The 13,130-nt window shown below is 38.4% G+C and overlaps 1 protein-coding gene across 11 annotated transcripts in view; it reads left to right on the top strand.

Annotated features, from left to right (window-relative positions):
* Positions 1-8,105: 8,105 nt before the first annotated feature.
* Positions 8,106-13,130, top strand: part of CEP78 (centrosomal protein 78) — a 29,944-nt gene continuing 24,919 nt past the window's right edge. For 2 of the 11 annotated variants that reach the window (XM_026674988.2, XM_087957844.1), the window contains exons 1-2: positions 8,497-8,778; positions 12,927-12,988. The gene's annotated coding sequence lies outside the window, so the exon portion shown is untranslated. Of the gene's footprint in view, positions 8,472-8,495; positions 8,779-12,926; positions 12,989-13,130 lie in introns of those variants that run through there. The other 9 variants (XM_026674996.2, XM_087957845.1, XM_087957838.1 and 6 more) reach the window with 8 other exon arrangements.

Raw genomic sequence — 13,130 nt, forward strand, 5'->3', positions numbered from 1 at the left:
AGAAAATGGTCATTTGGAGCACGTATGGATGCATGCAACTCCTGGAAAAATCTTTTCTTGGGATTTTGCTGTAGCTGTGGAGCTCAACCAAACTCTAAATATTTTATTTTCTTACTGAATGAAGTGCTGCACAGCTACAGTAGACAATATTGAATAAGACTGACCAATGTAATTCAGTATCTCAAAAATTTTGAGTGACTATAGCAAAATTGAACAGATAGCCCTCAACTTACTAATACAGTTGAGTCCAAAATTTATATTGCTAAGTAAGACAGTGGTTAAAAGAGTTTTGCCCCATTTTATAATGTTTCTGGCCACAGTGCAGAGGTGTTATTCAGCAGGTTCTGACCAGTTCTGGAGAACCGGTAAGCGGAAATTTTGAGTAGTTCGAAGAACAGGCAAATGCAAACTCTGACTGGCCCTGCCCCCATCTATTCTCTGCCTCCCGATCGGCTGGGTTTTCTTTTGTTGCCTTACACAGGAGAAAGGAGCTGGAAAGCAGGCTAGTGGGGTGGGGAGCAAATGGGATTTTGCAGTATCCTTCTCCTGCCACAAAGCCACACCATGCCCACGAAACCACGCCCACAGAACCGGTAGTAAAAATGTTTGAATCCCACCACTGCCACAGTGGTTAAATGAATCACTGCAGTTAAGTTAGTAACCTGGCTGTTAAGTAAATCTAGCTTTCCCATTGATTTTGCTTGTCAGGTCACAAAAGGTGATCTCATCACCCCAGGACACTGCATCCATCATAAATACATGCCAGTTGCCAAGCACCCAACTTTGATCTTGTGACCGTGGGATGCTGCAACGGTTGTGTGAAAAATGACCATAAGTCACTTTTTTCAGTTTCATTGTAATTTTTAGTAGTCACTAAACGAATGGTTATAACTGGTAGACTACATATATTTAATTTGCTTCCTTTCTAACATCTTAATATTCCTGATTCCGTGCTCTTGGATAAAGGCATAGCAGTCATTGAAATATATATTCTGTAGCTACTTAAAATAAAATTCAGAGTAAAATTTCCTATTTGGGAAGAGTTGTATTTCTGAACATATGTGTGAACAAATAGTTAGAAAAGATTAGGATGTGTGTACAATTAAAGGAGTTTTTTAAATAATTTGGACTAAAAAATTACTATTATCCATTTGGTTCTTAAGCCATGTTCTTATTCATGCTTCACAGAAGCTAATGCATTGCATTAAGTAGAATTTTTTTTCAGAGTAATTGCTTCTTACATCTTTAGTCTTACCATTCTCTATTTTTCGTAAGCAATTTGGCCTGACCGTTCAATTTGTTTTTCAAAAGATGGTCATACTACTATGAAAAAGCAGAACATATGAAATAAATACTGAGATCATTTCTTGAAACACATTCAGCAGTAATACTGCTGGGGTTCATAATTCATCTGTACAATTCTAGCTCATTTCAGTTGACAGGAAGCTGACAGCAAAATGCCTTCCTGTGAAGTAACTCAGATCCAATGTATGTAATGATCCAGAATCTTGCCTTTTCTTATGTAAAATGTCTTCATACTTAAGAATATTTGCAAATAAGATGACATACATGCTGTTTACCATTAGTCTAAAAAACATCTCAGAATGAACTGGAGAAAAAAACCCAGGAAATCTGTACTTGTGTGTGTGGTCTCTCTCTAAACACACAGACACAGCTGCTTCTAGAGGGTGGTGCTTAGCACTACCTAATCATTGCTGTCTCATTATAATAAGCAACAAAATTGCAATACAATTTATTTGTCATATGCTAGGAGTATTACAATTATGTGTCTGTGAGGCTATATTCTGTCCATGTTAATGTCATATAGCTATGCAGATTGGATCATTTGACATCAACATAGATTAATTTTATTTTCACAATGGGAGCCATTTAATTTTTTTCAGTTTTACCAGGAATTTAACTATTGCCAATATATTTTTCCAGTTTTCTTTTTTAATGAAAGGCACAGAACTACAGTTAAATATTTAATTAAGTATCTCTCTCCCCTCCACCCTATAGCTTTAACAATTACTACAAAAATGACAGTTTTATACCAATATGTAATTTAAATCCTTTCTTGTTTCTTAAATTGAACAAAAGGTATATCACTATAAAACCACAATACTATATTAATTTTAAAGTCACATATTTTAAACTTTCTGGATACTGCAATTTTAATGGTGACCAGAAAAAGGGTTTTGGTTAATGTATTATTTTAGCAGTAAAGTATTTAAGAAAAATTATTCAGACCTAAAAACATTTATAGAAAGTTAGCAACCTTCCTGAAAAATGGTAGTTATGATACAAAGACTTGATGAGAGACAGAATCGTCATCCAAATTTTTTATCTTTTGTTGTCTTGAAGGCCTGGCGTACTCCCCACTTACAAAACATGGTTAGTTATGGTACAGTAGATCCATGTTTCAATCTTGGTGACTCCATAGTCAGTCATTATTGTCCATAGTCATTATTTTGACCTTATTTCCAGTAATAATCTATAGTTGTTCCAAGGACATTCCAGAAAGTTCTTTATCTATCACATGTTTCCAATGAACTCCTGGCAGTGTACAGTATAAAAAACAAAAACAGAATGTAAAATTCCAACATGACTTAAAATACCAAAATTATACTATTATAGGTGCCTCTTAACAATTTCATTTAAACATTCTTTTTTTACCACTTATCTAAGTATTGGCAGGATGGCTCCAGAATTAGAGGCTGCCACTAAAAAGCATTGGTTTTGGACACCTTTTTCTCATTTTTTTCAAGATTCCCACTGTAGAATGTGCGGATACTGTTTGAAGCAGATACTCTGGAAAGTATCTGAATGCCAAACCATAGAGGGCTTTATAGGTCGAAAACAGTAAGTTGAATAGTACTTGGAAACCTATTGGTCACCATTTCAAAGCCTGAAGCACCAGTGTTGTATGTGAAAAGGAGCTCTCACTCAACAAAGGGATTGCTGTATTTTGTACCAGTTGGAACTTTTTGAAGTCTTCAAAGGCGGTTTCATGTAGACTGCATTATAGTAATTTATATAGGATGTGACAAAGGGGTAGATCATTATTGTGAAGGTCTCTTTCTCTAGGAAAATGACAACTGACAACAGTCATAGCTGGTAGTTATGCCACTGTTTGACCGTCCTACCCTAATCCTATAGTTATAAGCCAAGAAAGAGCTCTTGGCAAGAGGTTCAAGCAGTTCAAGTTGTTGAACTGTTTATTCAAGAGTTTTACCCTATCCAGAGTAGCCACTAAAAAGATCTGGATATCTTACAAAATAGGGGGAAAGAAAAGAATGGTTTGGCAAGCTAACCTCTCCTTCCCCAATGGAATAGCCTACTCAGGAAGAAGCAGGACTTCAATTTCTAACCCTTATAGGCATCCAGAAAACAATCATGATTGAGAATATTGAATAGCCCTGAGAGGTTAAAAAAAATAAAAGAGCCAGGAAGGGCGCATCTCCTTCCAAACAAGTACGACTAATGCAGTCTGTCCCATGCCTTGGACTAAAATGTAATTCAAAAAAGTTCAAATAACCCATTTCCTTTCAGGGTGCTCTAGAATTAGAACCCCTCCATTTTCTTAACATCTTCCCTATCAAGAAGAAACTTGGAACATGGATGATAATTATTCAGCACATATAGCAATGTTCTTTTGATGAGCAGATATACCAATTTCTTTTCTGGTAGTAAGTATCAACTCCTTTTCCAATGAGGTGTTGATCACATATATTTTGATACCTTTAACACACTTTAGGCTTAAATATGGTATCATGCCAGTGTGATGAATTTAATTTCTGGCCTTAATCCACTCATATTCTAATCCACCCATGTCTTTCTCTCCTAAAGCTCTGTCAAAAAACAAAAGTGCCAACTTCTAGGATCTGCGTGATAGTGAAATGTCATTTGGGAGCATTTTGTCAATGTCCTTTTAGATTTTTTGTATTCCAAAATCTACCAGGCATTCACAACAGTTTGCCTCCCAAACTGCTGAAGAAATATTGGACTTCAGCAGGATGCATAAGGCAGAATGCTTAAGCTTAATGAGTTTATCTACCTTGGAGATGCCTGGTTTAATGAATGATTTAAGTGAATCAGGAAATGGCAAAGGACTGAGTATAACATTTTACGTATTTAGATGTTTTCACTGCTTTAAAATAAATATCAAATCTACTATCTGGAAAAGAGAATTGGGAATATCTGGAAAGAGAATTCTTCAGCGTGAATAGATATAGAAGCATCCCGGGGTAGCCTGGCAGTTCACAATCCTCCCCCCTATCCTCTGGGGAGAGAGTGTATCTTACCGGACATCTACCCTCTAACCCCAGAATGCAGAAGAAATCAGGCTTTCACACTCTGCATTGCCATTCTATAATTAAAAACTCAAAATGCAAAAATTGAAATACATAATTTCTATAGTGCCATCTGCTGGCTATTTTGTGTAGAGGCACAATGACTAGAGGATTTAGCCATCTTTTCCTTATTCACAGTAAAATCAAACTTGCAGAACAGAAGTAGAATAAAATGTTTTTCCCCAGAAAGATAATATGCAAAGCCCTCAGTATGAAATATAAGTGAAGGCTGAAATTGAACATTTATTCCAACAAGCTATATAACAAATAAAGAAAATGAGACTTAGTACCACACATAGAAATGAGAAAATGTAGCACAAATTCTGACTCCAGGTTATCTATTTCTACAGAAACCCTAGGATTCCTGAAGCAGTTTTCTACTTCACTTTATGAACTTCTCCAACCCCTTGGAGATTCCCAAAATCTTTCAGAAGCTATAGAAGACCATTTCTCTCCCAGCTCTTCAGACATTTTTTGTTTTACAAAACAAAAACAAAACTATATTTTGCCTGGGAGAAAAATCTCCTCAGAATAATATCCACTATTAGACATATCTTCCTTTGAACATATTCATTAACATCAAACTCGTCCAACGCTAAACCGCAGCATACAGATATTTTTGTGTGTTCTATGGATGGTTCTGAGTTCAACAATTAATGCTACAGCTTCTAAACAGCATTATGGCATAACATTTTTTCTATCAGAGACCAATAAGATTTTTGGGGGGAGGTCACTCCAAGTGAAGAGCTTGGTCTATCACAATTGTGCCAGTGTGTCTCTCTGGAGTGTCAATAGTTAACACGGAGTGCAATTATCAAGACATATGGGAGCCAGCCACTCTTATTTTTTGTATAATCCACAAAAATGGATTTCTCTCAGGTTTGCAGATTCTCTCAGGTTCACAGTACTTTCAGACTTACAATAATTACCATATATCCTGTACATTGCTTGCCTCACCTTAATTGCCTTTGCAATAACCTGATATTGCCATGAGGCAGCCAAGCCTAGATACACTAACTTACTCTCCCATATCTATAAGTGTAGGCAGTCAGGTTAGTATACTGTCTAAGCTGTGCACAGTTAAGCATACTTTGGGTGTAATTGCCTAGTATTCTCCATTTGTTTGGGTGCTGTATTCTAGGTTTGAACCTAGTTCCTGGAAACTGCAATGTAGCTCACTTGCAGCTACTGTACCTACAATTACCTGTCCCAATCTACTTCTACTGTAACATGAGTCTTCCCAAGCTGATTCTTGGTGATATAAATTACATTAAACTGCTCAAAAATATGTTTCTTGGCATGTGACTCAGACAGTCTTGTTTGACGTGGGTCTTCCCAATTTTCCTGGCCAAAGGAAAAGATCTGTGTGTCCTGTAGTTTCTTTTTGAGAAGGAACTGAGACTTCAACCAGATTTATCTCTTGTAGGTATGTCCTTGGTTTCCAAAGTATCTGAATGATCCTTGTGGTCAGGATTAGAAGGATCATCTTTACTGATTCTAAACCTCTCCTGGTGGGCGGGTCTCTCGTGATTCTGCTATAACTTTTCCAAATGGCACAGCATTGATATGATCCTCCACTACTGAAAATTCCCATTTCCCATTCCCAAGGATTTTTAACTTGGGTCTTGACAAGCAGCATTTATACTCATTGTGCCTGGTAAAGATGTCAGCCATTGATGGAGAGATGGAGGTGGCCGTTTATAATCACATTCATTCATCACATTGGTAATATGGAATAGGAAGTTCCTCTGGTCCAGGATTTTAAGATTCAAACTCATTTATTTGGGCTTTCATTTTGGGAATCTTTCTTAGGATATGTGCTTTTCCATATTTGAAGTATTTGGAAGCTAGCTTGCCAAAAAGGCATGTGCACTGGTTGGAAGCTGGGTGGTAGTTCACATGGTTTGGCTGGTGCTTTACTCACTGCAGTCTTTGGGTTAACCCTGATTGGATGGGTTTCCTTCTACTTCAAAAGTACATTGAGGTAATGCTGATATATTTGCATCGCCCAAGCTCTGGAATTCATCGTTTTCTTTAGTGCTTAGTCCCATTAGATTGCATCATATCATATACCTGGTTGGCTAGCTGGGACATGAATTTAAATGTTATTAGCTCTTTGACTGTCAATTGTGTAGCTGCTACACATTTGCATCAGGTAGTATATGACCTTTCCTCCTGTGGATAGAGAAATATAAAATAGGAACCAGATTTTTTCTATTGTAAAGTCCTGAAATTCCTTCTGCATTTTCTGGACCATCTCTTGCTGTTCTTCCATGGTCTTAGGTCCCATTAGGAAGCCTTATTTCCTCTACATCAGCATTACCCAACCTCAGCAACTTTTAAGATGTGCAGACATTGGCCCCCAGAATTCCTTAGCCAGCATGGGAAACGTATCTTGAAGTTGCTGAAACACTGCTACTGAAGAAACAAGTCTTCCTTTACAGAAGAAACAATAGTTGAGAAGCATTGTTCTAGTCCAGAGATTTAAGACTTGTGGACTTCAACTCCCAGAATTCCTGAGCTAATATGACTGGAAGAGGAATTCTGGAGTTGAAATCCACAAGTCTTAAGCTGTCAAGTTTGAAGAGCCCTGTTCTAGTCTATAGCTTAGCAATGAGCTCCACCTTCTCGCTATTCTGTTGAACCAAGCAAGGTAGAAATAAAAATAACTTTGGTATGTTTAAGTGCTTTGCTAGGAAAGATTTTTAAAAAGGGATTAAAATCGGCCACATACTAGACCAGATCAGTTGCCTGCAAAGCTTTCAAAATAAGACCTTGACTCTGATCTGCCGCCTAAAGTCCCATCCTTCCATCGCTGCCACCATGTCGGCGAGCCGCTCCAAACACCCCGCCCCCCCCCACCGCCAATTCCTATACTCCTCTGCCTTCCCGTTTGTCCCTCCCCCACCCCCCCACCGGAGCGCTTCCTTTTGTAGACCAGAGGTGGGGAACTATGACCCTTTTATGACTTGCGGACTTCAACTCCCAGAATTCCTGAACCAGCATGGCTGGCTCGATAATTCTGGGAGTTGAAGTCCACAAGTCATAAAAGGGCCATAGTTCCCTACCCGTTGTAGACTCTCCCAAGCCCTATTCACCAACACTGAAAGATAAGAGAGGCTCCAAGCCCTCCCCCCTCCTTTTCTCTTCAACTCCGTCCCTTTCTTCGAAACCGCCAGCCACCGCCCTCTTTGCGGCCGATAAAGCGGGTTCCCAGAACCAGCCTCGACCCACCCCATCACCCCACTGGCTGTCCTCAGCTACCGTTGGTTCCTTAGGTGAACCTTCCTCGCCCACGAGCGTCCGAAACAAGACGCTCCGGGCACGTTACCTCGCTTCCTTCTACTGACAACTGCCCCGTTAGACGACGCCGGGGCTCCCGTCTTCTCCAAGGCGGTAACCCGGCAGTCTTCGCGGTTATTACAACTTTTCTTAAGGTCTCCAGCTTTTACTTTTCATTGTTACACTTCCCCCCCTCATGTCATCCCCACTTTCTCTCGCGCGACCAAATCCTGCCAGCCGTTTCTCGGATTCCGGCCCTTTCGCCTCTCCCCCCCAAGTCTCCGCCAACGCAAACTATTCTTCAGGGCGAGAAATCCTGGAGAAGTATAAAGTGTTACGCTTTTCCTATTTCCTCAAGTCGTAAAGAAAGAGGGTTAAATACAGTCGCGAGAGAAACGCCCTCTGGAAAGTAGAAAAGAGGAATCGACCCCTGAACGGGAAGATTCCTTTCTCTTCTGTGGAGAACGAAAACAGCAACTGCGCCTGCGCGCGAAGTACTGTGCAGCCGGAGGAAGGCCACGCGAAGGTCTTTTAAAGGGGAGCGGGGAGTGTTTCACGGAAGAGTAGGATTACTCGGCGTTAAAGAAGAACTAGAGTGCTCGCAGGCGTGGGTGAGCGCTAGGAGAAAGGGTGAGCGCGGCAACCTTTTCCCACCTTTCCGGGTATCCTCGACACTCCGCATTGCCCAAAGAGGCTGTAACTAAACACCAAAACAGAGATAACGTTAGAAAATTGACAACTACCGCTGCTTGAGCGCTGGGCCAATAAGAGAGCTTGCTGGTGGGGGTCACGTGGGGGAAGTTTGTGTGGAAAGACGGTTGGGAAACCAAGGAAACGGTAAGCGGGAGTGAAGCGGCGGGGCTGGGGGCGGGGCCGAGCGCGCGGGGCAGGTGAGGGGCTTTGTGTGGGAGTGTGGACTTGGCTTCGCTTTCTGGCTTCGCTGCTCGCTTCTTCCCCGCCGTTCTTGTTTCTTGTCCTCCTTTTTTTGTGGTGCCTAATGGTGGGATAGATAGAAGTGGAACAAATGAAGGTTCCCCCGCCCCCCCACCAACTGGCTTCCCACTGAGCCGCTGATTTTTCTGAAGTGAATGACCGACTTTTGAACACGGGTCTTCCTTTCGGATATGTGAATGGTGAGTCCAAGGTAAAATAAATAAAAAGGCGAGTGGAAAGAGGGAGGGAGGTGGGGTCCTGGGATGTACAGAGCGCTGAATGCCCAAAGGCAAACGAAGTGAATGTTTTAATTTACATGCATTTGTTTTAATGGCCGTTTTAATTTCTTAATTGTTATTGCTTGTACGCCGCCCATATTCAAGTGTGTATACATTTGCTCAGAGATATTTCTTTTTTAAGTCTTGCCTTTTAAACGTCACGGCTTAATGAGTGGATGGGCGACATTCTTACACATAACAAGGGTTTGCACGGGGTGGGTAAGAAACAGTGATTTCTGAGCATCTTATCTCAGGCTGTGGTGCTGCCAAATATGCATTTTGTGCATCGTGGGCATGGGCATTTGTTATTGTTAGCAAAAGGATTTTTCTGGAAAAGCTTGATTATTTAGTTCTTTACTAAACTCAATAGTAGAAATTATAATTATATAAATAACTTCCAAAACAGGCACGGTATTAAAATGTATAATAAATGAAAAAGATATATTTCACACCATGTATGCATTTTTGCATACATTGTGCAAACTATATTGTTATTGCAAAACAATAAATTTGGTAATGTTATTATTGCAAAATATAATGCCATATGGTGGCATTTTTCTTTGTAAAATTTGGTGACCTCATGCAGTCTCTGCCATTTAATAGAAATAGCTTTAATATAAATTCCTTTGGCCTCAATGTACACTTTGAGGGGGCACTGATGTTTTTGGTAGTTCCAAATACTGTTGTGTAGTTATTAATATATGTAGTTCCCAAAACCTTTTGATAATAAAATATTTCATATGAAAGGAAAGATTGAACTGTCAGTCTACTTTTTATTTTATATTGCTGAATTGCCTGGGAACCTCAAAGGTGTTTTTAAAAGGCAACTGGACTGTCTTTTTGAAGATGTTTTGCTTTCATACAGGAAGCTTAATGAATTGAGGAATGAACTGAAGCTTCTTGGATGAGAAGTGAAATATCTTTTTCTTCCTCAAGAAAAAACCGTCCAGTTGCCTTTTGAAAAAGACCTTTTTTTTTTTTTGTAAATTTTATTTGAGTTTTCACAAAAAGAAAAGAAACACAATTAAAACATCTTTTTTGAAAGCAGCATAATCCTGGGTTACTTTTCTTCGTGCAGACACAATTTCTGGTTCATGGTCATTTTTATATTCTATTCCATATCTTATTACAATTTTACATTTTCTACATAGCTTCTCCCCTCTTTTAATCTCCTCAATTTTATTATATTTATTTCATCTCAATTCAAATCATATTTATATTTTTTGTCTGTCCTGTTTCAATTGTCTATTATCTTTTCTCATTAAACAAAATTTCTCCTGTAGTTACTGATTGGAGTATGACGCCTTTATATCTTTCCCCTAAAGTTATAACACTCAATATAATACATAGCTTCCATTCGGATTCTGTTTGGTACATTCTTAAACTAACACACACTATTCTTAAAAAAAAAAAGAAAAAAATATAAATGTATATAATTAAAACAACATCCCATTCCAATTCAATTCTATCATTAATATTAAAATTCATTAAAGTCTTAAGATTTTTCATGTTACTTTTCAATTAAATATCATACCTCTATGGGAACAATTATTAGCTTTCCATAATCAATTCCCCCCCTCTTCACTTATATTTTATAAAACATTGACAAATTAAAGTGTTCCCATTCCTTCCTAATTCAATTTTCTCATTTATTTCATTTACTTTATTCACAAACATTTCACTAAGTTACACTAACCATTCTATCCCTCATTCTAATCATATGTTGTTTCCAATTTTCTAAAGTTATTTCTATTTCAAATATAACAACACAATCTCATGTACTTTTACAGAATCCCCCTTTCAGTTACATTTTTACCCATTATCTCTAAATAGGTCCTGTTTCTTTATATCTTGCTCCGGACCTTTGTGACTTCTTTTCCTTTCCTTCTTCCCTCTCTTCTTCTCCCTCCCCTTTTTACCTCTTTGTCTCTCTACCTCTACTTTCCTCTTCTGTATTCCCCTTTTCTGTTGTTTTCCAGTATTATACTTATTTTTTGAATTATTTTTCTTTTCTTTGGTAGTTTTTTTAAACCTTAATTTCTCCATCCTCTTTCCCCCCTTTCCTTTTTCTTCCCCACATAGTTACTTGTTCATTAAAGATGGCTTCTTCTTTGTCTTCTTGTTTTGCAGTCTTTTCTTGTTGTTTCTCATAGTTCCAAATCTCCATTTCTAAGAATTGAAAAATGAAGCCAAAGGAACCCTTCCCTTCTTGTGCCTCTTCTTTGTACTTTTTAAGTTCCATTTTCAATTCATCGAAAAGTGATGCCATTGTAAAAAAATTTAAACAACCACTCGATTGATTTTAGTCATTCAAATATAATAGCCAAAAATCCAAAAGTCACCAAGTAATCCAAATACACACAAACTGTTTCTTTTTGCTCTTTCTTTTTTTTCCACTTTCTCTTCCTGGGGTTACTATTTAGTTGCAAAGTTTCAGTTAAAATGTATCTTTTAGAAGTTTTATTGAGATTTTACTTTAGATTCTTTTGAAGTCCAGGCAGTCTCCTCCCTCTTCCAGATCCTGCCCTTATTCTTTTTCTCTCCCTTCCTGCTTATAGAAGAAAAAGTTTTTAATGTCCAGAAATTTTTATTGTCCCTTTGGCATTTAGTTATATTTTCAGCTTAATTGCCTGTTGATGCCAAAGCGGATTTTTCCAATTTCTTATTCTTAATTGTCAATATAAGGAAGGAGAGAGAAGAAAAAAACCCCAAACCTTTCCCTTTTGACTTTCTTTCGCTGCTTCCGACTCTTCTTTGGGAGCAATGTTATTTCTTGTAAAATTTAAATTCCAGGGTACCTTAGTTATTGCTTTTTCAACTTAGCCCAGTCAGCCAAAACGTTCACTTCTTATCTTCCTCCTGCACATTCTTTTCCGGTTGAGTACTTCTTTGAGGTGGCCATTTCTGACCACTGCTCCTACCGCCTTCGGGAAAGGGAGTTTGATCAGCTGAGGAGGAGAGATGCGGCTCTCCTCAACCCTGCTGGCAGTCTCCCCCTTCTTCACCACCTCTACGGGGTGGCTTAGTCCCGAAACCAGCTGGCTCGGGGCGCTCCAGCGGCGAGCCCAGGCAGAAACCGTGCACGATTGCGGATTCCTGTCTGTCACCGAAACCCTTCAAACCAGAAGTCTGAAAAAGACCTTTGAGACAACTATGACTTAGATGTTTGAGAATCTCCACAGACAGTTGTCTTGGAAAGAAGTAAAAGTTTATTCTTGGTATTAGCCTGAACAGTTCTTAAAATATCTAAATAATCTGGAACAGTTAGAAGATAAGATAATTCTGTCTGCAAGGTCAAGTGGATTCAAAGCAAAATCAATATAATTGGGAGTCAGGAAAGAGGAGAGGAATTAAACTCAGATACCAGTTCTTCCTTAATGTTGGCAACATCATCTAATTGGACAGGTGGCCTTGTTGCTTTGAAAATACACCAATAGTTTTACGTTTATAATTTATGAATGGAATTAAGACTTAATATTTCTAATCTAAAAACAATTGCTCGGAAATTTATTTTTAAAATAAGCACAATAACATTTTTAATATATTTGATGGTCATAGTTAGAAGGTTAGAGGCATCCTTAATTTAAAATAGAAGGCATTAATTTATGTTTTGCATAGTGCTGGCTTAAGATAATTTCACTAAAGGACGCACATAGTGTCTGGTAGTTAAGAATATTACGATTTGTAAAGTGGATTGAATGATTATATGAATAAATTATAATAAAATATTTAATAGCATCTTCTATGCAGTGATCTCCAACCTTTCTGGCTCTACAGACCCGTGAGGGGGGGAGCGGGGGGGAAGAGAGGAGAGGGATTTGCATGCACACATGCCAGTTGCACAAATGCAGTTTCGTGTACTTGCCCTGTGCTCGCATGGCCTGGTTCCCAATGGCCTGCAGCCCAGTACTGGGCCATGGCTTAGGAATTGCAGACTTCTGTTCTAGTGTTTTCTGGCAGTCATTATATCCAGTTTTCCTTTTTAGTTTGTTTGCATATTCCATGGTATAATTCTCTGTTTCTCTGGATTTTGTTTCTAACCACTTGGCTCAATCCTTTTTATCCTGGATTTTGTTTTCAGAAAACCTGATTATTTGCAGAAAGTTCTCACTTTTATTACAGCTAGAAGACTTCCTTCCTACAGTAAGATTCTTACTTATTCATAAAATATTTTTATTTGTGATCGTATTAGAAATAAATATATTTTTGGCTGAAAGAGTCAATTGTCTATTTTAGGATGGTTCTGATAAAAGAAACATAGCCAATATAAAAGAAAAATGATTTA

Source organism: Notechis scutatus, chromosome 2 (assembly GCF_049901735.1).
Source record: "Notechis scutatus isolate UNSWTSFEM ecotype Mainland chromosome 2, rNotScu1.2, whole genome shotgun sequence".
NCBI classification, from domain to species: domain Eukaryota; kingdom Metazoa; phylum Chordata; class Lepidosauria; order Squamata; family Elapidae; genus Notechis; species Notechis scutatus.